Source organism: Procambarus clarkii, unplaced genomic scaffold (assembly GCF_040958095.1).
Source record: "Procambarus clarkii isolate CNS0578487 unplaced genomic scaffold, FALCON_Pclarkii_2.0 HiC_scaffold_143, whole genome shotgun sequence".
Lineage (NCBI taxonomy): Eukaryota > Metazoa > Arthropoda > Malacostraca > Decapoda > Cambaridae > Procambarus > Procambarus clarkii.
Window position 1 is genome coordinate 65977 of NW_027189176.1, and position 27864 is coordinate 93840.

Genomic DNA, 27864 nt, shown 5'->3' on the forward strand with positions numbered 1-27864 from the left:
GTTTGTTTGCTCTATCTTGTGTTGATAGTTTTGTTCACCTCATCCAAAACTGTTGTAACATATCACCTCATCCAAATTCGGGTATATAAGATGAAAGCTGTTGAAATGATAGCATAGTAGAACTCTGTTTAGTGTTTGCAGGTTATAGTTGTGTGTGTGTAAACTAAAGTCTTTGAAAATGTAATAAGTTATTACGAAACGCGTTCAAGTGTTGTGTCAGACTAGAAAAAAAATGAATTTTGGAGAATAGATTTTTCAATTACCATCGACAGTGAAAAAGAAACATAAGAAATATTGAGAAAATTCGTGTTAGAATTATTAATCTTACTTTTTCGGTCATATTTATTATATGACCGAAAAATATATATATTATATTATTATATAATATAAAAATATATTTATTATATTATTATATTATACTTTTTCGGTCATATTTATATATATATATATATATATATATATATATATATATATATATATATATATATATATATATATATATATATATATATATATATATATATATATTGGTGTATACTGGCAGCAGGTTTTCTTTCAAACATGTTTCATTGAATATGACCGCATATTCTGTATTTATTATTTTCTGGTTTAGGGCTTCTATCGCTCTAACTATTTTCTTAGCATCAGGGCTTAATTGAAATAGGAGTTCTCCAAAACTCATTTTCGTACTTTTAAGGTGAAGAAAAGAAGTGATTTACTATAGAGTGTATTACACTTATTTGTATAATTTGCACGACGTTTCGAACCTCCATGGTTCATTCTCAAGTGAACAGATCTTACAATACTAGTTGATTTTATACCCGCATTAGGTCAGGTGATAATACAATGAAGGTGAAAACATGGGGGGATACATAAGGGATAAACATAGGGGCTGCAGAAGGCTTATTGGCCCATAAGAGGCATCTCCTATCTAAACACAAATATTAATCCAGTGTAATTGGCCTGTTATGTTGGACATTGTCTTCTGTGTTGGCATCGATATGTTCTTGTCTTGTCCTTACTCTCATGGTGGGTAGAGTAAATAGTTCCGTGATTTGAGTGTTCATGGTAGGTCGCTCTATTCTTATGTGAATTGCCTCAAGAATTTGTAATCTTCTTGAATCTTGGGTTTTAACTATTATGCAAGTATTCTTGTTCAACATTTCTCTTGTTAGAGTAATGTCATGGGCTTGTCTCATGTGATTCCTAGGGGCACCAGATTGAAGATGGCATGTCAAACGCCTCGTCAGTTTGGTCAACGTCATACCTATGTACTTACATTGAAGGTTACATCCTTCGTGGGGGCAAGTGTACATGTATACAACGCTTGACTGCTGTAGAGGGTTCTCCGTCGGCTTCGGGCTGTTTTTGATAAGGAGTTCGGAAGTCTTCTTGGTGAAGAAGACTTCTACCAAGAAGACTTCCGAACTCTTCCGATCAAAAACAGCCCGAAGCCGACGGAGAACCCTCTACAGCAGTCAAGCGTTGTATACATATACACAGTGGCTCAAGTGGCTCAAATTGCCTGGGCTATCACATCCTTTTTACGGCCGTGATGGTCAAGTGGATTAAGGCGCCCTGTAGTTATCAGTTGCGTTGCTCCTGGGAGTATGGGTTCGAGTCACTTCTGGGGTGTGATTTCATTCGCATATAGTCCTGGGGACCATTCAGGCTTGTTCGCATTTGTGTTCCTCACGTGTGCCCCAAAGAATGAGGTGATTTGGTGAAATGCTATGCCCAAGATTAACATCCGAGTTGCCGTCGGAGAAGTGGCTCAAATAGCCTCGGCTATCACTTCCTTTTGACGGCCGTGATGGTCAAGTGGATTAAGGCGCCCTGTAGTTACCAGTTGCGTTGCTCCTGGGAGTTTGGGTTCGAGTCACTTCTCGGGTGTGAGTTTTCATTCGCATATAGTCCTGGGGACCATTCAGGCTTGTTCGCATTTGTGTTCCTCACGTGTGCCCCAAAGAATGAGGTGATTTGGTGAAATGCTATGGCCAAGATTACCATCCGAGTTGCCGTCGGGGAATTGTCTCAAATAGCCTCGGCTATCACTTCCTTTTGACGGCCGTGATGGTCAAGTGGATTAAGGCGCCCTGATGTTACCAGTTGCGTTGCTCCTGGGAGTATGGGTTCGAGTCACTTCTGGGGTGTGAGTTTTCATTCGCATATAGTCCTGGGGACCATTCAGGCTTGTTCGCATTTGTGTTCCTCACGTGTGCCCCAAAGAAAGAGGTGATTTGGTGAAATGCTATGCCCAAGATTACCATCCGAGTTGCCGTCGGGGAAGTGGCTCAAATAGCCTCGGCTATCACTTCCTTTTGACGGCCGTGATGGTCAATTGGATTAAGGCGCCCTGTAGTTACCAGTTGCGTTGCTCCTGGGAGTATGGGTTCGAGTCACTTCTGGGGTGTGAGTTTTCATTCGCATATAGTCCTGGGGACCATTCAGGCTTGTTCGCATTTGTGTTCCTCACGTGTGCCCCAAAGAATGAGGTGATTTGGTGAAATGCTATGCCCAAGATTACCATCCGAGTTGCCGTCGGGGAAGTGGCTCAAATAGCCTCGGCTATCACTTCCTTTTGACGGCCGTGATGGTCAAGTGAATTAAGGCGCCCTGTAGTTACCAGTTGCGTTGCTCCTGGGAGTATGGGTTCGAGTCACTTCTGGGGTGTGAGTTTTCATTCGCATATAGTCCTGGGGACCATTCAGGCTTGTTCGCATTTGTGTTCCTCACGTGTGCCCCAAAGAAAGAGGTGATTTGGTGAAATGCTATGCCCAAGATTACCATCCGAGTTGCCGTCGGGGAAGTGGCTCATATAGCCTCGGCTATCACTTCCTTTTGACGGCCGTAATGGTCAAGTGAATTTAAGGCGCCCTGTAGTTACCAGTTGCGTTGCTCCTGGGAGTATTGGTTCGAGTCACTTCTGGGGTGTGAGTTTTCATTCGCATATAGTCCTGGGGACCATTCAGGCTTGTTCGCATTTGTGTTCCTCACGTGTGCCCCAAAGAATGAGGTGATTTGGTGAAATGCTATGCCCAAGATTACCATCCGAGTTGCCGTCGGGGAAGTGGCTCAAATAGCCTCGGCTATCACTTCCTTTTGACGGCCGTGATGGTCAAGTGGATTAAGGCGCCCTGTAGTTACCAGTTGCGTTGCTCCTGGGAGTATGGGTTCGAGTCACTTCTGGGGTGTGAGTTTTCATTCGCATATAGTCCTGGGGACCATTCAGGCTTGTTCGCATTTGTGTTCGTCACGTGTGCCCCAAAGAATGAGGTGATTTGGTGAAATGCTATGCCCAAGATTACCATCCGAGTTGCCGTTGGGGAAGTGGCTCAAATAGCCTCGGCTATCACTTCCTTTTGACGGCCGTGATGGTCAAGTGGATTAAGGCGCCCTGTAGTTACCAGTTGCGTTGCTCCTGGGAGTATGGGTTCGAGTCACTTCTGGGGTGTGAGTTTTCATTCGCATATAGTCCTGGGGACCATTCAGGCTTGTTCGCATTTGTGTTCCTCACATGTGTCCCAAAGAATGAGGTGATTTGGTGAAATGCTATGCCCAAGATTACCATCCGAGTTGCCGTCGGGGAAGTGGCTCAAATAGCCTCGGCTATCACTTCCTTTTGACGGCCGTGATGGTCAAGTGGATTAAGGCGCCCTGTAGTTACCAGTTGCGTTGCACCTGGGAGTATGGGTTCGAATCACTTCTGGGGTGTGAGTTTTCATTCGCATATAGTCCTGGGGACCATTCAGGCTTGTTCGCATTTGTGTTCCTCACGTGTGCCCCAAAGAATGAGGTGATTTGGTGAAATGCTATGCCCAAGATTACCATCCGAGTTGCCGTCGGGGAAGTGGCTTAAATAGCCTCGGCTATCACTTCCTTTTGACGGCCGTGATGGTCAAGTGGATTAAGGCGCCCTGTAGTTACCAGTTGCGTTGCTCCTGGGAATATGGGTTCGAGTCACTTCTGGGGTGTGAGTTTTCATTCGCATATAGTCCTGGGGACCATTCAGGCTTGTTCGCATTTGTGTTCCTCACGTGTGCCCCAAAAAATGAGGTGATTTGGTGAAATGCTATGCCCAAGATTACCATCCGAGTTGCCGTCGGGGAAGTGGCTCAAATAGCCTCGGCTATCACTTCCTTTTGACGGCCGTGATGGTCAAGTGGATTAATAAGGCGCCCTGTAGTTACCAGTTGCGTTGCTCCTGGGAGTATGGGTTCGAGTCACTTCTGGGGTGTGAGTTTTCATTCACATATAGTCCTGGGGACCATTCAGGCTTGTTCGCATTTGTGTTCCTCTCGTGTGCCCCAAAGAATGAGGTGATTTGGTGAAATGCTATGCCCAAGATTACCATCCGAGTTGCCGTCGGGGAAGTGGCTCAAATAGCCTCGGCTATCACTTCCTTTTGACGGCCGTGATGGTCAAGTGGATTAAGGCGCCCTGTAGTTACCAATTGCGTTGCTCCTGGGAGTATGGGTTCGAGTCACTTCTGGGGTGTGAGTTTTCATTCGCATATAGTCCTGGGGACCATTCAGGCTTGTTCGCATTTGTGTTCCTCACGTGTGCCCCAAAGAATGAGGTGATTTGGTGAAATGCTATGCCCAAGATTACCATCCGAGTTGCCGTTGGGGAAGTGGCTCAAATAGCCTCGGCTATCACTTCCTTTTGACGGCCGTGATGGTCAAGTGGATTAAGGCGCCCTGTAGTTACCAGTTGCGTTGCTCCTGGGAGTATGGGTTCGAGTCACTTCTGGGGTGTGAGTTTTCATTCGCATATAGTCCTGGGGACCATTCAGGCTTGTTCGCATTTGTGTTCCTCACGTGTGCCCCAAAGAAAGAGGTGATTTGGTGAAATGCTATGCCCAAGATTACCATCCGAGTTGCCGTCGGGGAAGTGGCTCATATAGCCTCGGCTATCACTTCCTTTTGACGGCCGTAATGGTCAAGTGAATTTAAGGCGCCCTGTAGTTACCAGTTGCGTTGCTCCTGGGAGTATTGGTTCGAGTCACTTCTGGGGTGTGAGTTTTCATTCGCATATAGTCCTGGGGACCATTCAGGCTTGTTCGCATTTGTGTTCCTCACGTGTGCCCCAAAGAATGAGGTGATTTGGTGAAATGCTATGCCCAAGATTACCATCCGAGTTGCCGTCGGGGAAGTGGCTCAAATAGCCTCGGCTATCACTTCCTTTTGACGGCCGTGATGGTCAAGTGGATTAAGGCGCCCTGTAGTTACCAGTTGCGTTGCTCCTGGGAGTATGGGTTCGAGTCACTTCTGGGGTGTGAGTTTTCATTCGCATATAGTCCTGGGGACCATTCAGGCTTGTTCGCATTTGTGTTCGTCACGTGTGCCCCAAAGAATGAGGTGATTTGGTGAAATGCTATGCCCAAGATTACCATCCGAGTTGCCGTTGGGGAAGTGGCTCAAATAGCCTCGGCTATCACTTCCTTTTGACGGCCGTGATGGTCAAGTGGATTAAGGCGCCCTGTAGTTACCAGTTGCGTTGCTCCTGGGAGTATGGGTTCGAGTCACTTCTGGGGTGTGAGTTTTCATTCGCATATAGTCCTGGGGACCATTCAGGCTTGTTCGCATTTGTGTTCCTCACATGTGTCCCAAAGAATGAGGTGATTTGGTGAAATGCTATGCCCAAGATTACCATCCGAGTTGCCGTCGGGGAAGTGGCTCAAATAGCCTCGGCTATCACTTCCTTTTGACGGCCGTGATGGTCAAGTGGATTAAGGCGCCCTGTAGTTACCAGTTGCGTTGCACCTGGGAGTATGGGTTCGAATCACTTCTGGGGTGTGAGTTTTCATTCGCATATAGTCCTGGGGACCATTCAGGCTTGTTCGCATTTGTGTTCCTCACGTGTGCCCCAAAGAATGAGGTGATTTGGTGAAATGCTATGCCCAAGATTACCATCCGAGTTGCCGTCGGGGAAGTGGCTTAAATAGCCTCGGCTATCACTTCCTTTTGACGGCCGTGAATGTCAAGTGGATTAAGGCGCCCTGTAGTTACCAGTTGCGTTGCTCCTGGGAATATGGGTTCGAGTCACTTCTGGGGTGTGAGTTTTCATTCGCATATAGTCCTGGGGACCATTCAGGCTTGTTCGCATTTGTGTTCCTCACGTGTGCCCCAAAAAATGAGGTGATTTGGTGAAATGCTATGCCCAAGATTACCATCCGAGTTGCCGTCGGGGAAGTGGCTCAAATAGCCTCGGCTATCACTTCCTTTTGACGGCCGTGATGGTCAAGTGGATTAAGGCGCCCTGTAGTTACCAGTTGCGTTGCTCCTGGGAGTATGGGTTCGAGTCACTTCTGGGGTGTGAGTTTTCATTCACATATAGTCCTGGGGACCATTCAGGCTTGTTCGCATTTGTGTTCCTCTCGTGTGCCCCAAAGAATGAGGTGATTTGGTGAAATGCTATGCCCAAGATTACCATCCGAGTTGCCGTCGGGGAAGTGGCTCAAATAGCCTCGGCTATCACTTCCTTTTGACGGCCGTGATGGTCAAGTGGATTAAGGCGCCCTGTAGTTACCAATTGCGTTGCTCCTGGGAGTATGGGTTCGAGTCACTTCTGGGGTGTGAGTTTTCATTCGCATATAGTCCTGGGGACCATTCAGGCTTGTTCGCATTTGTGTTCCTCATGTGTGCCCCAAAGAATGAGGTGATTTGGTGAAATGCTATGCCCAAGATTACCATCCGAGTTGCCGTTGGGGAAGTGGCTCAAATAGCCTCGGCTATCACTTCCTTTTGACGGCCGTGATGGTCAAGTGGATTAAGGCGCCCTGTAGTTACCAGTTGCGTTGCTCCTGGGAGTATGGGTTCGAGTCACTTCTGGGGTGTGAGTTTTCATTCGCATATAGTCCTGGGGACCATTCAGGCTTGTTCGCATTTGTGTTCCTCACATGTGTCCCAAAGAATGAGGTGATTTGGTGAAATGCTATGCCCAAGATTACCATCCGAGTTGCCGTCGGGGAAGTGGCTCAAATAGCCTCGGCTATCACTTCCTTTTGACGGCCGTGATGGTCAAGTGGATTAAGGCGCCCTGTAGTTACCAGTTGCGTTGCACCTGGGAGTATGGGTTCGAATCACTTCTGGGGTGTGAGTTTTCATTCGCATATAGTCCTGGGGACCATTCAGGCTTGTTCGCATTTGTGTTCCTCACGTGTGCCCCAAAGAATGAGGTGATTTGGTGAAATGCTATGCCCAAGATTACCATCCGAGTTGCCGTCGGGGAAGTGGCTTAAATAGCCTCGGCTATCACTTCCTTTTGACGGCCGTGATGGTCAAGTGGATTAAGGCGCCCTGTAGTTACCAGTTGCGTTGCTCCTGGGAATATGGGTTCGAGTCACTTCTGGGGTGTGAGTTTTCATTCGCATATAGTCCTGCGGACCATTCAGGCTTGTTCGCACTTGTGTTCCTCACGTGTGCCCCAAAAAATGAGGTGATTTGGTGAAATGCTATGCCCAAGATTACCATCCGAGTTGCCGTCGGGGAAGTGGCTCAAATAGCCTCGGCTATCACTTCCTTTTGACGGCCGTGATGGTCAAGTGGATTAAGGCGCCCTGTAGTTACCAGTTGCGTTGCACCTGGGAGTATGGGTTCGAATCACTTCTGGGGTGTGAGTTTTCATTCGCATATAGTCCTGGGGACCATTCAGGCTTGTTCGCATTTGTGTTCCTCACGTGTGCCCCAAAGAATGAGGTGATTTGGTGAAATGCTATGCCCAAGATTACCATCCGAGTTGCCGTCGGGGAAGTGGCTTAAATAGCCTCGGCTATCACTTCCTTTTGACGGCCGTGATGGTCAAGTGGATTAAGGCGCCCTGTAGTTACCAGTTGCGTTGCTCCTGGGAATATGGGTTCGAGTCACTTCTGGGGTGTGAGTTTTCATTCGCATATAGTCCTGCGGACCATTCAGGCTTGTTCGCATTTGTGTTCCTCACGTGTGCCCCAAAAAATGAGGTGATTTGGTGAAATGCTATGCCCAAGATTACCATCCGAGTTGCCGTCGGGGAAGTGGCTCAAATAGCCTCGGCTATCACTTCCTTTTGACGGCCGTGATGGTCAAGTGGATTAAGGCGCCCTGTAGTTACCAGTTGCGTTGCTCCTGGGAGTATGGGTTCGAGTCACTTCTGGGGTGTGAGTTTTCATTCGCATATAGTCCTGGGGACCATTCAGGCTTGTTCGCATTTGTGTTCCTCACGTGTGCCCCAAAGAATGAGGTGATTTGGTGAAATGCTATGCCCAAGATTACCATCCGAGTTGCCATCGGGGAAGTGGGGTCAAATAGCCTCGGCTATCACTTCCTTTTGACGGCCGTGATGGTCAAGTGGATTAAGGCGCCCTGTAGTTACCAGTTGCGTTGCTCCTGGGAGTATGGGTTCGAGTCACTTCTGGGGTGTGAGTTTTCATTCGCGTATAGTCCTGGGGACCATTCAGGCTTGTTCGCATTTGTGTTCCTCACGTGTGCCCCAAAGAATGAGGTGATTTGGTGAAATGCTATGCCCAAGATTACCATCCGAGTTGCCGTCGGGGAAGTGGCTCAAATAGCCTCGGCTATCACTTCTTTTTGACGGCCGTGATGGTCAAGTGGATTAAGGCGCCCTGTAGTTACCAGTTGCGTTGCTCCTGGGAGTATGGGTTCGAGTCACTTCTGGGGTGTGAGTTTTCATTCGCATATAGTCCTGGGGACCATTCAGGCTTGTTCGCATTTGTGTTCCTCACGTGTGCCCCAAAGAATGAGGTGATTTGGTGAAATGCTATGCCCAAGATTACCATCCGAGTTGCCATCGGGGAAGTGGCTCAAATAGCCTCGGCTATCACTTCCTTTTGACGGCCGTGATGGTCAAGTGGATTAAGGCGCCCTGTAGTTACCAGTTGCGTTGCTCCTGGGAGTATGGGTTCGAGTCACTTCTGGGAAGTGAGTTTTCATTCGCATATAGTCCTGGGGACCATTCAGGCTTGTTCGCATTTGTGTTCCTCACGTGTGCCCCAAAGAATGAGGTGATTTGGTGAAATGCTATGCCCAAGATTACCATCCGAGTTGCCGTCGGGGAAGTGGCTCAAATAGCCTCGGCTATCACTTCCTTTTGACGGCCGTGATGGTCAAGTGGATTAAGGCGCCCTGTAGTTACCAGTTGCGTTGCTCCTGGGAGTATGGGTTCGAGTCACTTCTGGGGTGTGAGTTTTCATTCGCATATAGTCCTGGGGACCATTCAGACTTGTTCGCATTTGTGTTCCTCACGTGTGCCCCAAAGAATGAGGTAATTTGGTGAAATGCTATGCCCAAGATTACCATCCGAGTTGCCGTCGGTGAAGTGGCTCAAATAGCCTCAGCTATCACTTCCTTTTGACGGTCGTGATGGTCAAGTGGATTAAGGCGCCTTGTAGTTACCAGTTGCGTTGCTCCTGGGAGTATGGGTTCAAGTCATTTCTGGGGTGTGAGTTTTCATTCATATATATATATATGTCGTACCTAATAGCCAGAACGCACTTCTCAGCCTACTATTCAAGGCCCGATTTGCCTAATAAGCCAAGTTTTCATGAATTAATGTTTTTTCGTCTACCTAACCTACCTAACCTAACCTAACCTAGCTTTTTTTGGCTACCTAACCTAACCTTACCTATAAATATAGGTTAGGTTAGGTTAGGTAGGGTTGGTTAGGTTCGGTCATATATCTACGTTAATTTTAACTCCAATAAAAAAAAATTGACCTCATACATAGAGAAAAGGGTTGCTTTATCATTTCATAAGAAACAAATTATAGTAAATATATTAATTCAGGAAAACTTGGCTTATTAGGCAAATCGGGCCTTGAATAGTAGGCTGAGAAGTGAGTTCTGGCTACTAGGTACGACATATATATATATATATATAAATATATATATATATATATATATATATATATATATATATATATATATATATATATATATATATATATATATATATATATATATATATTATTAAATATGACCGAGAAAGTAAGATTAATAATTCTAACACGAATTTTCTCAATCTTTCGTACATTATGCTTCACTGTTGGAGGTAAATCAAAAATCACTTCTCCAAAATTCATTTTTATTTCTAGTCTGACGCGACACGGGCGCGTTTCGTAAAACTTATTACATTTTCAAAGACTTCACAAATACACAACTGATTAGAACTTGCGTTTCCCTGATTTTATATCTACATTTGAGTGAGGTGGGAAGGGTGATGTGGCATTACATTTGAGTGAGGTGGGAAGGATGATGTGGCATTAACACAAGACAGAACACTAGAGGATATTAATAGGGTATTAAAAGTATCAACACAAGACAGAACACGAAACAATGGGTATTGAATAGAAGTGTTTGTAGAAAGCCTATTGGTCCATATTTCTTGATGCTTCTATATTGGAGCGGAGTCTTGAGGTGGGTAGAATATAGTTGTGCAATAATTGGCTGTTGATTGCTGGTGTTGACTTCTTGATGTGTAGTGCCTCGCAAACGTCAAGCCGCCTGCTGTCGCTGTATCTATCGATGATTTCTGTGTTGTTTACTAGGATTTCTCTGGCGATGGTTTGGTTATGGGAAGAGATTATATGTTCCTTAATGGAGCCCTGTTGTTTATGCATCGTTAAACGCCTAGAAAGAGATGTTGTTGTCTTGCCTATATACTGGGTATTTTGGAGCTTACAGTCCCCAAGTGGGCATTTGAAGGCATAGACGACGTTAGTCTCTTTTAAAGCGTTCTGTTTCGTGTCTGGAGAGTTTCTCATGAGTAGGCTGGCCGTTTTTCTGGTTTTATAGTAAATCGTCAGTTGTATCCTCTGATTTTTGTCTGTAGGGATAACGTTTCTATTAACAATATCTTTCAGGACCCTTTCCTCTGTTTTATGAGCTGTGGAAAAGAAGTTCCTGTAAAATAGTCTAATAGGGGGTATAGGTGTTGTGTTAGTTGTCTCTTCGGAGGTTGCATGGCTTTTCACTTTCCTTCTTATGATGTCTTCGATGAAACCATTGGAGAAGCCGTTATTGACTAGAACCTGCCTTACCCTACAGAGTTCTTCGTCGACTTGCTTCCATTCTGAGCTGTGGCTGAGAGCACGGTCGACGTATGCGTTAACAACACTCCTCTTGTACCTGTCAGGGTACAAGCCGTCAATAACGGCTTCTCCAATGGTTTCATCGAAGACATCATAAGAAGGAAAGTGAAAAGCCATGCAACCTCCGAAGAGACAACTAACACAACACCTATACCCCCTATTAGACTATTTTACAGGAACTTCTTTTCCACAGCTCATAAAACAGAGGAAAGGGTCCTGAAAGATATTGTTAATAGAAACGTTATCCCTACAGACAAAAATCAGAGGATACAACTGACGATTTACTATAAAACCAGAAAAACGGCCAGCCTACTCATGAGAAACTCTCCAGACACGAAACAGAACGCTTTAAAAGAGACTAACGTCGTCTATGCCTTCAAATGCCCACTTGGGGACTGTAAGCTCCAAAAAACCCAGTATATAGGCAAGACAACAACATCTCTTTCTAGGCGTTTAACGATGCATAAACAACAGGGCTCCATTAAGGAACATATAATCTCTTCCCATAACCAAACCATCGCCAGAGAAATCCTAGTAAACAACACAGAAATCATCGATAGATACAGCGACAGCAGGCGGCTTGACGTTTGCGAGGCACTACACATCAAGAAGTCAACACCAGCAATCAACAGCCAATTATTGCACAACTATATTCTACCCACCTCAAGACTCCGCTCCAATATAGAAGCATCAAGAAATATGGACCAATAGGCTTTCTACAAACACTTCTATTCAATACCCATTGTTTCGTGTTCTGTCTTGTGTTGATACTTTTAATACCCTATTAATATCCTCTAGTGTTCTGTCTTGTGTTAATGCCACATCATCCTTCCCACCTCACTCAAATGTAATGCCACATCACCCTTCCCACCTCACTCAAATGTAGATATAAAATCAGGGAAACGCAAGTTCTAATCAGTTGTGTATTTGTGAAGTCTTTGAAAATGTAATAAGTTTTACGAAACGCGCCCGTGTCGCGTCAGACTAGAAATAAAAATGAATTTTGGAGAAGTGATTTTTGATTTACCTCCAACAGTGAAGCATAATGTACGAAAGATTGAGAAAATTCGTGTTAGAATTATTAATCTTACTTTCTCGGTCATATTTAATAATATATGTCTACAGGAAAGACTGCTACCAAAATATACTAATATATATATATATATATATATATATATATATATATATATATATATATATAGATAGATAGGAGATGCCTCGTGTTACGTACTCCTAGCAGAATACGTATATAAATTTAAAATAAATATTATTTTATTTTATCATTGCATGTATATGTACACACATTGTGCTTTGGGTAAATTGTCGTATGGTGTGGCAGCGTCAGTGGACAAGAGCGCGGTTGCCTTTGCACACGTCTATTTCCTGATTGATACGGGAAAGCTGGACCTGTTCAGTTGAGAGTTCCAGATGTCACTTTATTTTAGTTAGAAATTGTTTTATATACTGTAATTAAACAGGTGTCATTGTACTTATATATTTTGTAAGTAACTATTATATGTAAATTGCATTCTTGTGTGTTTTGAGAACAAGTGGTTGTTCAATTAGTTTATAATATTAAAAAGTCCTTAGTTTCCATCCCTCATCCTGGGATGAGGCAGACGGGAGGTGAGAATGTGGGTGGCGACAGAGCGAGAGTTCAGTAGCTGATACTGGACCAGGAGAGTAACATGTGGGAGATAAGTCTATTACATTCATTTTGTGCCATAATTACTATTATATATTACGTGCCATGACAATACTTTCATATATTCTACAAGTTAACTTTACCATCTGTGTTTTTATATTATACTGTTTTGAATATATTTATGTAATATTGTTTATCTATTCTTCAGTCCTAAGGATGATTTTATTTTTGTGCTCATTACTTATCAGGGGGTTATACTGGTGATTCGCTATTGAGAACAGCAGTTGTGTCGTATCCCTAGACGTAATTAAAGTTGGCTGCTGTAGGATCACGAGCCGTAACGTACGATAGGTAACAAAGAGTTATGGGGGCCTGTGCCGGGAAATATTGTTCCCACTTTAACTTAACTATGCTAATCTAACCTTGCCTTCCTAGGTACCAGTGTGTCAAGTGTGTGTTTCTTAAGAACTATTCCATGTGCCAAGCAAGCCTTCCTGTGTGTCAAGTAACAACGTTTCACGATTTTGAGGTAAGTCATCCTATATATTTTGTTTGTGCAGTGAGGCCAAGCGAATTTTCAGTGTGGTGACAATTTTACAGTGAAGTGTAGTGCAGTGCCATTGTTTTAATTATTTTTGTGAATCAAGTGCCAAGTGTTAGTAACAATGGAGGAGAAAGTTGCAGCGTTGGTGGCTCACCCAGACTTTGAAGGGATTCAGAACCTTAAAAAGACTGAGTTAATACAAATGGCAAATCAGTTGGATTTGACCGCCAACAATAGAATGGTTAAAGCCCAAATATTGAAAGTCATTGTGACGCATTTTGTTGAGAATGGGGAGTTAGAGGAAGAAATTCTAGAAGAGTTAAGAGAGGAGTCGAGTGATCAGATGACGTTAAAGCGTCTTGAGTTAGAAGCGCAAATAGCCCATGCTAAGCTTGAAGCTCAAAGGGAACAGAAAATATTAGAGGCGGAAGTTCAGCAAAGGGAGCTTGAGACTAGGCGTTTAGAAATTGCGGTACAGTTGCAAATAGAAGCCACAAAGAAGCAACAAGCCGAGGAACAAACTAGGCAATTAGAGATTCAACAACAAATGGCTAACACTAACTTCAGGCTTGAATCACAGCGTATGGCAGCTGGGCATGGAAATACTAGTAATGTTTCAACAAATAGTGATAATAATCCCATCAGGATGAATAAGTATATAGAGTTGCCCAAGTTCAATGAGGAGGATCCTGAGGTTTTCTTTGCACATTTTTATAAAATTGCCATCAGTATGAACTGGCCAAGGGATCAGTGGGTAGCCATTATGCAGTCTCAATTTAAGGGGCGTAGTCAGGAGGTTTTTACATCCCTACCTGACGCTCATAGTTTTGATTATGAATTTGTAAAGAAAAGCATCCTTAATGCTTATCAATTAAATCCAGAGGCACACAGGCAAAAGTTCAGAAATCTAAGGAGGACAAGTGATCAGACAATAGCAGATTTTACTCGTCAGAAGACGAATTTTTGTAACAGATGGTTAAAGTCACTTTCAGTCACTGATTTTGATGCTTTAAAGAATCTTCTTATAATGGAAGAAGTATTGTCATGTCTCCCAGACCTGTTGTCTATTTTTATGGCAGAACAAAAGAATGTAACAGACATTTATGAGCTGTCAAAGCTCGCGGATGAGCATGAGTTGTTGACTAAGGCCCCGTTTACGGCCACTTCACCTAAGTCTAGTCGTAGAGTAAATTATAATGCTCACCGAACTCCTTATCAGAATCCATCCCGTCCTAGTACTCCAGTTACTCCCATGAGCTCTCCTCTTACAAAACCTAACCCTGCTACTTCATTGTCAGGAATGTCAAATAATAATAAGGTTATTTCTAAACCTACAGTTGGTTCTACCAGTGTGTCCACTGTAAGGTCCTGTTCCCATTGTAAGAGAAAAGGCCATGGAATTAATTCATGTTTTATATTGCACCCTGAGTTACGACCAACTGGTCTCATTTATTGCAGAGGTGTGCAAAATAAACTTACTAATAAACATGTAACTGTAAACCCCAATTGGGTGAAACAGTATTCACCATATATGTCTTCAGGTGAAGTTTTGTGTATTAATGGGAAGTGGAAGCCAGTGGTTATTCTTCGTGATACAGGTGCTTCCCAAACGATAATTTCATCCAGTATTCTTTCTGATGTTGAAAGGAAAGAGACAGGAAAGTTTGTTGTTCTTCAGAGTGTTGCAGGATGTAAAACTGTACCTCTAATAGACATTAATTTCAGATCCACCATTACACCACGTTTATGCACTGTGGGTGTTAGTACACAGTTGCCCATCCCAGGTGTGGATGTTATATTGGGTAATGATGTGGCCATAAATCATGTTGTGGGTGAGATTGATCCCCGTTTGTGTAAACAGCCAGTTGCAGACCATGTTTATTCTGCCTGTGCTGAAGTTAGTTCTATGAATGAACCTGTTGTAGAAGATGGTTTTGTCCATTCTACCGGTGCTGATGTCAGTACTAATATAAATCCAGTTGTCAGTTCTGATGTTGTTACTCAAGCATTTGTTCCAGTAACCAGTACCCCTTCAGTGGAGAAGTGGGATGTGGTTGTTCCAGATTCCTGTGTGGCCGATTTAGTTGTTGAGAGTAAGCCTGATACTATGACTCTGTTTTATTCCAATAAATTGGGAAAGGATGTCCATGTACCATTGTCTTGCCCGCTCACTACGAACGTTGTGCCAGAAGTTGAGAGAAACTTAAAAGCCACGACTCTGTATTCCAGCCAAGTGAATGGTTTAGGACAAGATGTCGGGTTGGCAGAAGTATTCCCGCTCACTCCAAGTTTAGAATCAGTTGTCGAGAGTAAGTCCGTTGTAGAGGCCCCGCCTCACCCTAGTCAAGGTGATATAATAGGGGAGGAGGTCAAACTACCTGTTACTTGCCCGCTCGTTTCAGATTCCCTTCATTTAAGTGCTTTGAGTAGAACTGACCCTAAGATTTCAGAGAGAAGCAAGGAGACAGTCTGTACTGTAGATCCAGTTTTGGAGAGTGTGGGAAAGCAGCCAGAGGATCAGCTTCTGTTGAGTAGATGGAGACCCATTGAGCCTCCCTCTTCAGTTGTCTGTGAGGATGTGACCCAGCTTGGTAGTGATATTATTGATTGTGAGCAGACAGTACTCCAAGCAGCTCCAGAAGTCATGGGAGGAAATTTTGGTAAAATCATTAAGAGTGGTAAAGTAGCATTTGGATCTAAGTTGCGGAGTTGTGATTCTTATTCTATGTGGAGTAAGTATTTCTCATTGTGTACATTGAGTCAGAGTGTGTGTAGGATGTTGAAATCTACTTTTATTCTGCAGCCATTTTCTTGTGAAGTAATGGACTGTGGGACATCTTTGTCAAGCATTGTGGGTGAGCAGAGAGAGTTTACTCAAGTAGGTTGTGCATCCAGTTCTGAGGAAGTGGTGAGTTATGCTAGAGCAGTGTCTCTATATTCAGATCCCGTAAATTTTGATGCACGAGTGATAAAAGTGTATGTTCCACTTAAGTGTGGTGTTGACTTTCAGAGTCATATTGGAGTTGATTTTCAGAATCATATTGTGGGTGAAAGATTAAATCATACTGGGGAGCAGATGTTTGAGGCTCCAGGTGTGCATTTCAAGTTGGAGGATAAGGTTATCCTACCTAGAGTTCATCATTGTGAAGGGTTTCAGATTATCCTTGGGCGTTTCCCAGGTAATCTGATGTTCATCTTCAAGATGTTAAGACCCTTAAACCTCTTGGTTGATTGGTTGTCATCAGACGTAAATCACTTGGGAAGTGATGTAAAGTTTTCGGCATGTTTTATTTAGTCTCTTGGAAGACTAGACGGTTGATGAATGTGTGTGTTGTGTTCAAGTTCACCATCAGAGGGTGTGAACTTGTCTTGAGAGTTATGATTGAGATATGGTGCCTAGGCATATGCCTGTTTTCTTTCACTGATCGTTATGACAGAGTTATGAGGCAATTGATTTCTGTGTTCCTTATGGATCATCTGAGTCAGTTCGATCAGGTAGTCTTTGCACTAATCTTGGGTTGTATTTCTTGGTTGGAAGGTCAAAGGTTTGATAAGTCGGTGTCTTGTGTTTCGGAAGGTTCTATGAATGGGAAAGTCTTATGCATAATTGTGAGGTTTAATGCTACTTTCTCTAATTTTAGTATCCATTGGGCGAGAGTATGTGTTCCAAAGAGGATCAAGAGTGATGAGCAGATGTCTGTGTCAGAGCATACCCAGGAGAAGTCCCAACTCAACTCAACATACAGCCTGCTTCAATTAAGCAGTTCAGCTCCAGAAAAAGGGAGTAATGGAAAAGGGAGGCTGTCTTGGGAAAATTCACCATGTGAAAAAGGAATCACATGGAAAAATGAAACTGATCTTGAAGAAATAGTAGAAACATATGAAAAGCAAAATGGCCATGATAACTGTGTGAAAGCAGCTACCTTTATTAACAATTCTATTCATGCTAATGATGATAATGTTGTAGATAGAAGTGTGAAATATGATCTGAAACAAAGTGAAATAAATGAGATAGTACCTTGGAGAGATAAATTTGCATACTCCAGTGACACATATGTAGAACATAGTCATAAGACTGAAATTTCTGAGTTTCCTGTAAGACTATATTTGGCGTGTTTTCATTTTTGTCCAGAAATGTGTTCTTATTACTTATACATGTTTGGTGTAATTAATACCATAAATCTCAAGTGTCATACATTTTACTTTGAAAAAATGCCATTGATCTTCAATCTATTGCATTTTTTTTCTTGGAGGTGGAAGTGTTACGTACTCCTAGCAGAATACGTATATAAATTTAAAATAAATATTATTTTATTTTATCATTGCATGTATATGTACACACATTGTGCTTTGGGTAAATTGTCGTATGGTGTGGCAGCGTCAGTGGACAAGAGCGCGGTTGCCTTTGCACACGTCTATTTCCTGATTGATACGGGAAAGCTGGACCTGTTCAGTTGAGAGTTCCAGATGTCACTTTATTTTAGTTAGAAATTGTTTTATATACTGTAATTAAACAGGTGTCATTGTACTTATATATTTTGTAAGTAACTATTATATGTAAATTGCATTCTTGTGTGTTTTGAGAACAAGTGGTTGTTCAATTAGTTTATAATATTAAAAAGTCCTTAGTTTCCATCCCTCATCCTGGGATGAGGCAGACGGGAGGTGAGAATGTGGGTGGCGACAGAGCGAGAGTTCAGTAGCTGATACTGGACCAGGAGAGTAACATGTGGGAGATAAGTCTATTACATTCATTTTGTGCCATAATTACTATTATATATTACGTGCCATGACAATACTTTCATATATTCTACAAGTTAACTTTACCATCTGTGTTTTTATATTATACTCTTTTGAATATATTTATGTAATATTGTTTATCTATTCTTCAGTCCTAAGGAAGATTTTATTTTTGTGCTCATTACTTATCAAGGGGTTATACTGGTGATTCGCTATTGAGAACAGCAGTTGTGTCGTATCCCTAGACGTAATTAAAGTTGGCTGCTGTAGGATCACGAGCCGTAACGTACGATAGGTAACACCTCGTATGGGCCAATAACGTAGATATATGACCGAACATAACCAGCCCAACCTAACCTATCTTTATAGGTTAGCTTTACATCTTACAAACACATCTAATTTAGATTAGATGTGTTTAGATAGGAGATGCCTCGTATGGGCCAATAAGCCTTCTGCAGCCTCTATGTTTCACCTCACATTTATCCCTTATGTATCCCCCCATGTTTTCACCTTCATTGTATTATCACCTGACCTAATGCGGGTATAAATATAACTAGTATTGTAAGATCTGTTCACTTGAGAATGAACCATGGAGGTTTGAAACGTCGTGCAAACTATACAAATAAGTGTAATACACTCTATAGTAAATCACTTCTTTTCTTCACCTTAAAAGTACGAAAATGAGTTTTGGAGAACTCCTATTTCAATTAAGCCCTGATGCTAAGAAAATAGTTGGAGGGATAGAAGCCCTAAACCAGAAAATAATAAATACAGAATATGCGGTCATATTCAATGAAACATGTTTGAAAGAAAACCTGCTGCCAGTATACACCAATATATATATATATATATATATATATATATATATATATATATATATATATATATATATATATATATATATATATATATATATATATATATATATATATATATATATATATATATATATATATATATATATATATATATATATATATATATATATATATGGCTGCTGTAGGATCACGAGCCGTAACGTACGATAGGTAACACCTCGTATGGGCCAATAACGTAGATATATGACCGAACATATATATATATATATATATATATATATATATATATATATATATATATATATATATATATATATATATATATATATATATATATGTCGTACCTAGTAGCCAGAACGCACTTCTCAGCCTACAATTCAGGGCCCGATTTGCCTAATAAGCCAAGTTTTCCTGAATTAATATATTTTCTCAAATTTTTTTTCTTATGAATTATAAAGGTACCCATTTCATTATGTATGAGGTCAATTTTTTTTATTGGAATTAAAATTAACGTAGATATATGACCGAACCTAACCAACCCTACCTAACCTAACCTAACCTATCTTTATGGGTTAGGTTAGGTTAGGTAGCCGAAAAAGCTAGGTTAGGTTAGGTTAGGTAGGTTAGGTATTCGAAAAACAATTAATTCATGAAAACTTGGCTTATTAGGCAAATCGGGCCTTGCATAGTAAGCTGAGAAGTGCGTTCTGGCTACTAGGTACGACATATATATATATATATATATATATATATATATATATATATATATATATATATATATATATATATATATATATATATATATATATATATATATATATATATATATATATATATATATATATATGTCGTACCTAGTAGCCAGAACTCACTTCTATGCCTACTATGCTAGGCCCGATTTGCCTAATAAGCCAAGTTTTCATGAATTAATATATTTTCTTTATTTTTTTTCTTATGAAATGATAAAGCTACCCATTTCGTTATGTATGAGGTCAATATTTTTTATTGGAGTTAAAATTAACGTAGATATATGACCGAACCTAACCAAGCCTACCTAACCTAACCTAACCTATCTTTATAGGTTAGGTTAGGTTAGGTAGCCAAAAAGGTTAGGTTAGGTTAGGTTAGGTAGGTTAGGTAGTCGAAAAACAAATAATTCATGAAAACTTGGCTTATTAGGCAAATCGGGCCTTGCATAGTAGTCATAGAAGTGCGTTCTGGCTACTAGGTACGACATATATATATATATATATATATATATATATATATATATATATATATATATATATATATATATATATATATATATATATTATTAAATATGACCGAAAAAGTAAGATTAATAATTCTAACACGAATTTTCTCAATCTTTCGTACATTACGCTTCACTGTTGGAGGTAAATAAAAAATCACTTCTCCAAAATTCATTTTTATTTCTAGTCTGACGCGACACGGGCGCGTTTCGTAAAACTTATTACATTTTCAAAGACTTCACAAATACACAACTGATTAGAACTTGCGTTTCCCTGATTTTATATCTACATTTGAGTGAGGTGGGAAGGGTGATGTGGCATTACATTTGAGTGAGGTGGGAAGGGGGATGTGGCATTAACACAAGACAGAACACTAGGGGATATTAATAGGGTATTAAAAGTATCAACACAAGACAGAACAGAAACAATGGGTATTGGATAGAAGTGTTTGTAGAAAGCCTATTGGTCCATATTTCTTGATGCTTCTATATTGGAGCGGAGTCTTGAGGTGGGTAGAATATAGTTGTGCAATAATTGGCTGTTGATTGCTGGTGTTGACTTCTTGATGTGTAGTGCCTCGCAAACGTCAAGCCGCCTGCTATCGCTGTATCTATCGATGATTTCTGTGTTGTTTACTAGGATTTCTCTGGCGATGGTTTGGTTATGGGAAGAGATTATATGTTCCTTAATGGAGCCCTGTTGTTTATGCATCGTTAAACGCCTAGAAAGAGATGTTGTTGTCTTGCCTATATACTGGGTTTTTTGGAGCTTACAGTCCCCAAGTGGGCATTTGAAGGCATAGACGACGTTAGTCTCTTTTAAAGCGTTCTGTTTTGTGTCTGGAGAGTTTCTCATGAGTAGGCTGGCCGTTTTTCTGGTTTTATAGTAAATCGTCAGTTGTATCCTCTGATTTTTGTCTGTAGGGATAACGTTTCTATTAACAATATCTTTCAGGACCCTTTCCTCTGTTTTATGAGCTGTGGAAAAGAAGTTCCTGTAAAATAGTCTAATAGGGGGTATAGGTGTTGTGTTAGTTGTCTCTTCGGAGACAACGAAGTCGTCAACGAAGGCAAGTCGACAAAGAACTCTGTAGGGTAAGGCAGGTCCTAGTCAATAACGGCTTCTCCAATGGTTTCATCGAAGACATCATAAGAAGGAAAGTGAAAAGCCATGCAACCTCCGAAGAGACAACTAACACAACACCTATACCCCCTATTAGACTATTTTACAGGAACTTCTTTTCCACAGCTCATAAAACAGAGGAAAGGGTCCTGAAAGATATTGTTAATAGAAACGTTATCCCTACAGACAAAAATCAGAGGATACAACTGACGATTTACTATAAAACCAGAAAAACGGCCAGCCTACTCATGAGAAACTCTCCAGACACAAAACAGAACGCTTTAAAAGAGACTAACGTCGTCTATGCCTTCAAATGCCCACTTGGAAACTGTAAGCTCCAAAAAACCCAGTATATAGGCAAGACAACAACATCTCTTTCTAGGCGTTTAACGATGCATAAACAACAGCTAGGGCTCCATTAAGGAACATATAATCTCTTCCCATAACCAAACCATCGCCAGAGAAATCCTAGTAAACAACACAGAAATCATCGATAGATACAGCGATAGCAGGCGGCTTGACGTTTGCGAGGCACTACACATCAAGAAGTCAACACCAGCAATCAACAGCCAATTATTGCACAACTATATTCTACCCACCTCAAGACTCCGCTCCAATATAGAAGCATCAAGAAATATGGACCAATAGGCTTTCTACAAACACTTCTATCCAATACCCATTGTTTCTGTTCTGTCTTGTGTTGATACTTTTAATACCCTATTAATATCCCCCAGTGTTCTGTCTTGTGTTAATGCCACATCACCCTTCCCACCTCACTCAAATGTAATGCCACATCACCCTTCCCACCTCACTCAAATGTAGATATAAAATCAGGGAAACGCAAGTTCTAATCAGTTGTGTATTTGTGAAGTCTTTGAAAATGTAATAAGTTTTACGAAACGCGCCCGTGTCGCGTCAGACTAGAAATAAAAATGAATTTTGGAGAAGTGATTTTTGATTTACCTCCAACAGTGAAGCGTAATGTACGAAAGATTGAGAAAATTCGTGTTAGAATTATTAATCTTACTTTTTCGGTCATATTTAATAATATATGTCTACAGGAAAGACTGCTACCAAAATATACTAATATATATATATATATATATATATATATATATATATATATATATATATATATATATATATATATATATATATATATATATATATATATATATATATATATCGTACCTAGTAGCCAGAACGGACTTCTCTGCCTACTATGCAAGGCCAGATTTGCCTAATAAGCCAAGTTTTCATGAATTAATTGTTTTTCGACTACCTAACCTACGTAACCCAACCTAACCTAAGCTAACCTATAAAGATAGGTTAGGTTGGGTTGGTTATGTTCGGTCATATATCTACGTTAATTTTAACTCCAATAAAAAAAAATTGACCTCATACACAATGAAATGGGTAGCTTTATCATTTGATAAGAAAAAAATTTGAGAAAATATATTAATTCAGGAAAAGTTGGCTTATTAGTCAAATCGGGCCTTGCATAGTAGGCCGAGTACGACGTTCTGGCTACTAGGTACAACATATAACTCATCGTCACTACACCCACCACCACACTTGTCTTGGTCACTACCACCACCACCACACTTGTCTCACCATCACTACCCCAGCCCACCACAACACTTGTCTCAACATCACTACCCCAGCCCACCACAACACTTGTCTCTCCACCATCACACTTGTCTCACCATCACTACCACCACCCAAAACAACACTTGTCTCTCCTCTTCCACCACCACAACTACACCTGTCCCACCGTCACCACCCCCACACTTGTCTCTCCGTCACCACCCCCACCACACTTGTCTCACTATCACTACCACCTCCACCACACTTGTCTCAATGCCACTACCATCATCCACCACCACACCTATCTCCCTATCACTACTACCACCCACCATCTCACTTGTCTCACCGTCACTACCACCACCACCACCACACTTTTCTCACCGTTATTACCACCACCACCACACTTGTCTCACCGTTACTACCACCACCACCACACTTGTCTCACCGTCACTACCACCACCACCACACTTCTCTCACCGTTACTACCACCACCTCCAAACTTATCTCACCGCTACTATCACCACCCACGACCACACTTGTCTCCCACCCCGTCCCTTCCACCACCACCACACTTGGCTCACCCTCACTACCACCACACCTGTCTCCCCTCCACTTCGACTACAACCACGCTTGTCTTACTGTCACTACCACTGTTGGAAATTTTCCAACATAAATACATCATTTCTTGTATTATAATACATCATCATTGTATTTGTAGTGATTACTAACTCAACCAATTTGTAGAACTAACAGAAATTAATATTTCGCTATCTGTGCGTAATTTGCCAAATTCTTCCTACTTTGAATGGCGGTATTGCGTCAGAAAATTTCTAGCAGAGGTATAAATACTATCAACATGCCAGAGAACTGAATAATATTCTCGCTTTTGTCAGTATTCTTTTCAAGAATTAATAACTGACAATATAACAACTAGTGATCTAATAATGTGTTATCAGCTAAAGGATTACTACATAACAGTATATGTTATCTTAAATTAACATGGAGGAAGCAGAAATTTCTCTCCATTTCTCGTTTAATAAAAACACTCTTCATATTAATTACTGTTTGATGAGAATTTAAATAATATACAACTCCCTATAATTGCAACCCTAGTCTCATTAATTCATTAAGTAGAATATTCATAAGGGAAAGAATTTTCCATTTCTACTGAAATATGAGCACGTATGTACTGGCGAGACGGGTTGAGGGAGAGGAGGCTTACTCGCTGACACCGCTTGAGAGCAAGGAGACGTTTTCACAAGCTACGTGAAAGGCCTTTGCTATTAATAGGCATTGGAGTGCACAATTACTCCTACCGTGATCCTAAGGATTGCATCAGAGAACAACAATACTGTTAAGTGGTTTGTTTCATTGTTTTGAGCTCATAATGTGTAAACTTTATCCTTAGTTTGTCGTTATACTGCGCTCCCTCCTCCAAACACAATTATGTCCACAGTGAACTTAATTTACCCTTTTATTGTCCCATAATGACATAATCAACTTTGTGTAAATTTTGTTTACACCATATTGGGTTTGCAGGTGTGTTGAAGCAGCCTGAGGTGAGACAAATTCCCACGCCACGCTAGCGGGTCACGCGTTCCAGCAGATTCTAGATGACGCTGTCTTACAACCACACTACCGTTCACTGTTACAGCTAAGCAGCTGAACCTTTATTAATTTACTAATTAACTCCTCATAAAATGTTGAGATTTAATATCTCGAGTTTATATTTCATCTACATAAGCTAGGAATTTAATATTTCTTATAGCCTCACGAACTCTTAGATAGGAATAATTTTCTTGTCTAATATTTATTGCTATATGATCTTGTCATTAATCAATTTATTGAATATTTATGTAATTTTAATATATATTTAAGTAAATCTTACTAACCACTTTCGAGGAAGAACCAGCCTTGATTAAGTGTACTAGAAGTACTTTGACTTCTAGTATTAACCCCCCAGTTTAGATGAGAGGATTTGACTCATAATACAGTCCCTTTAAAAAAGGGGGCATATCGATGTAAAATTAAAAGTGGTTCAATTTGCTTATAAATGTTTTTATGAAATGGTTATAGAAAGGGCTGCAGCTGGTCAAAGTTTCATCATCACACCCTAAACAGAAAAGGAGAAACAAAATAAACAACGAATTATGCAACGAATTTTCAAATAGTTTCAGGGAACACATGTGTCAATTAAAATCATTTCTATAACACTCAGATATTAAATTAAGCAAATAATAAAGGATTCTAGTGATCAGTTTTATCAAAAAAGTGTTTAGTGCAATAATATAATTTTTCAAAGTTACCCTACTAAAAAAATATGCAATATATGATATTTATAATTTTTTATAAAATCAACAAATAGACTTTGGACTAAAATGTCTACTAGAGTCTGTAGAAGCACAAACGCTACATATAAGGTGTAATTTGCATGTAAATTGATTAATAAATGAAAGCTCTGAAGTAATTTGAAGGTGTAAATTACTTTCCAGAGTAAAATAAAGATCCAAGTTCGGCCACCTGTAGCTGAGCTTGACTTCGACAGATTTCGTTCATAATTGGCACCCTTGCAGATAGGCATCCATTGAGCAAGGTGTGCAAGTTTCATGCAAATCCCTTGATAACAAACGAGAAAAAAAAATTGTCAAAAAAAAAAAAAAAAAAAAATTAAATATAAATATATTGAACATACATATTACAATTATTACAAGAGTTTGTGCTTCTACAGCACATAGTAGACATTTTAGTTGACACATGTGTTCCCTGAGATTATTTGAGAATGTTGAACATTCGTTGCATAATACGTTGTGTATTTTTTTTCTCCTTTTCTGTTTAGGGTGTGATGGTGAAACTTGGACCAGTTGCAGCCCTTTCTATAACCATTTCATAAAAAAATTTATAAGCAAATTGAACAATTTTAATTTATAACGATATTTTTCGATATGCCCCCTTAATAATCAATGCAATATTAATTAAGAACATCCATAGGACTCTAGTTCCTGGAGTAAAATATCAAACCACTTGCTCTACCCTGTTTTCCACTTTTTCTCAAAAAGTGGTGGTCCTACATAGCTATCGAAAATTAGCATCAATTTAAATGAATTACATGAATCAAGTTTTCCCGACACAAAAAAGTTGGTCCTTAACGAACTGGTTCAATTACAACTAATATTAAAATCCATACCGATCCTCAGAGCCAACAAAATTTGTTCACTTGGGACTGGAGAAATTATAATTAATTATTTACTAACACCAATTATGTGTTACCATTATTACCCTATACAAATATTTAATTTAAAACTGTCAGCAGACTGTCCATATCATAGCCGAAACCAAATTCAATCTATAATTAATGATTCACCCAAGTCAATGAAATTCATTAACATTTCAGGGTCCAGTATACTAACCCAAGTTACTGATCCCATATATTAATTAACCATTACTAACTCTGATAACACTATATTCCTCAATTAGGAAGTACAGTCAGGTGTTAAAAACTATTTACGGCAGTAGAATACTTGCCATACACAATTAATAATCTTTGGTTCATTAAATTTCTTATACACGTATTTTCTACAAGTGTATATATTATATAAAATCCAAAAACATAGCACTTTTTTACACATTATTGTAACACATTTATTGTAGTTCTGCCAACCCAAATTCAGATTTGTAAAAATTCAGTTTACACCATTACCAGCATTAATAGGTAGAATTATTACCTAACTAGTACTGTTAGACAGTGCTGGTGAATTATTATTTGTGTAGTGCTGTCCCTAATTAGGATGGGATTTATAAATTATTTATTGTGTAATTATATTTCATTACATATTTCTATATTCATCTTTGAGTGTTATTGAAGTGTCACTACCCATCCAAAACTGATTTTGAGGAGCTAAGCCATGGAAATCCTGTAGAGACACCAAAGTACTACTCAAATTTTAGTTGCTTATTATTAGACTAGCAGTACCCGGCCATGCGTTGCTATGGCTCAGCAACGCTTGTGCGTTGCTGAGCCACACCAACCTTCCTTGTCCCCCCAACCATTCTCTCCTCACCCGTGTTCTCGGCCATCCAACTATTCCCAACTCCACCGCCCCCTCATTCTCCCCACCGTTCCCTACTTCCCTGTCCCTTTGTCCTCCCACCATTCTCCATATCCCCATCTCTATGTCCCCACCATCCCAAACTCCCCCGTCCCCTCGTCCTTCCCCACTATTACCCCTTCCCTTTGTAACACTGTAAAGTGTTTGGTTTAGTTTATTTAAAATATATAGAGTACATGAGTCACAGACAGGGATTTGAAAAGGCGCCAAGTTGTTGGCCGGAGTTTCACACCTCTAAGAGTTAATGACCTCAAGTGACCTGAGGTCAGATCAAGCGAATTTCACCTTACTTCTACTAATCTTATAATTGGAGCCTGGTAGCCTTCAACCATACCGACGTTTAAGGAGTGGCTTGGTAGAGAGCCGGAGGCTATCTACTTGTGGGCGGAGTTAGTTACTAGGTTCCCCAATATATACTCGGAGAGCGATCGATTCGAGAGCATTAACAAGACAGACAGAACGGCAGTCAGCAGAGCAGAGGAGACGGCCCTAGCAGGGAGGCTGTCGGCCGGCAGGGCGGGACAGTCTCTGTTCAACTATAGACCCTCCCCCCCCTCTACCCAGCTATAGGCAGACACTTGGTGAGTTGAACATTAAGGTGACTTGGTAGTGTTTTGCAAGTGTTGTGTGATGATCAGGGGCAGTCAGTTGTAGTGTTCTCAGATTCTTGGAGGATGACTCACTTTACATATATAGATCTTGAACATTGCTTAATTATGATACTTAGTATGTGAAATATAATTGAATTTATTATTTAAATTGCCTTTGTGTCCCCTAGAGTTGAGTTGAGGTGAGAAAGCCTCTGGGATTATTGGTTCCATGATTTTACTGAGTACATGATAAAGATGGGACATACTAATAATGACCTTGATAACATCTTTTGTGAATATTGTAATACAGACAAGTTCCATTCCTTGTCTTGTATGTAATGGTCTAGAATGGATGGTGGCAGCATTTCGTCTTC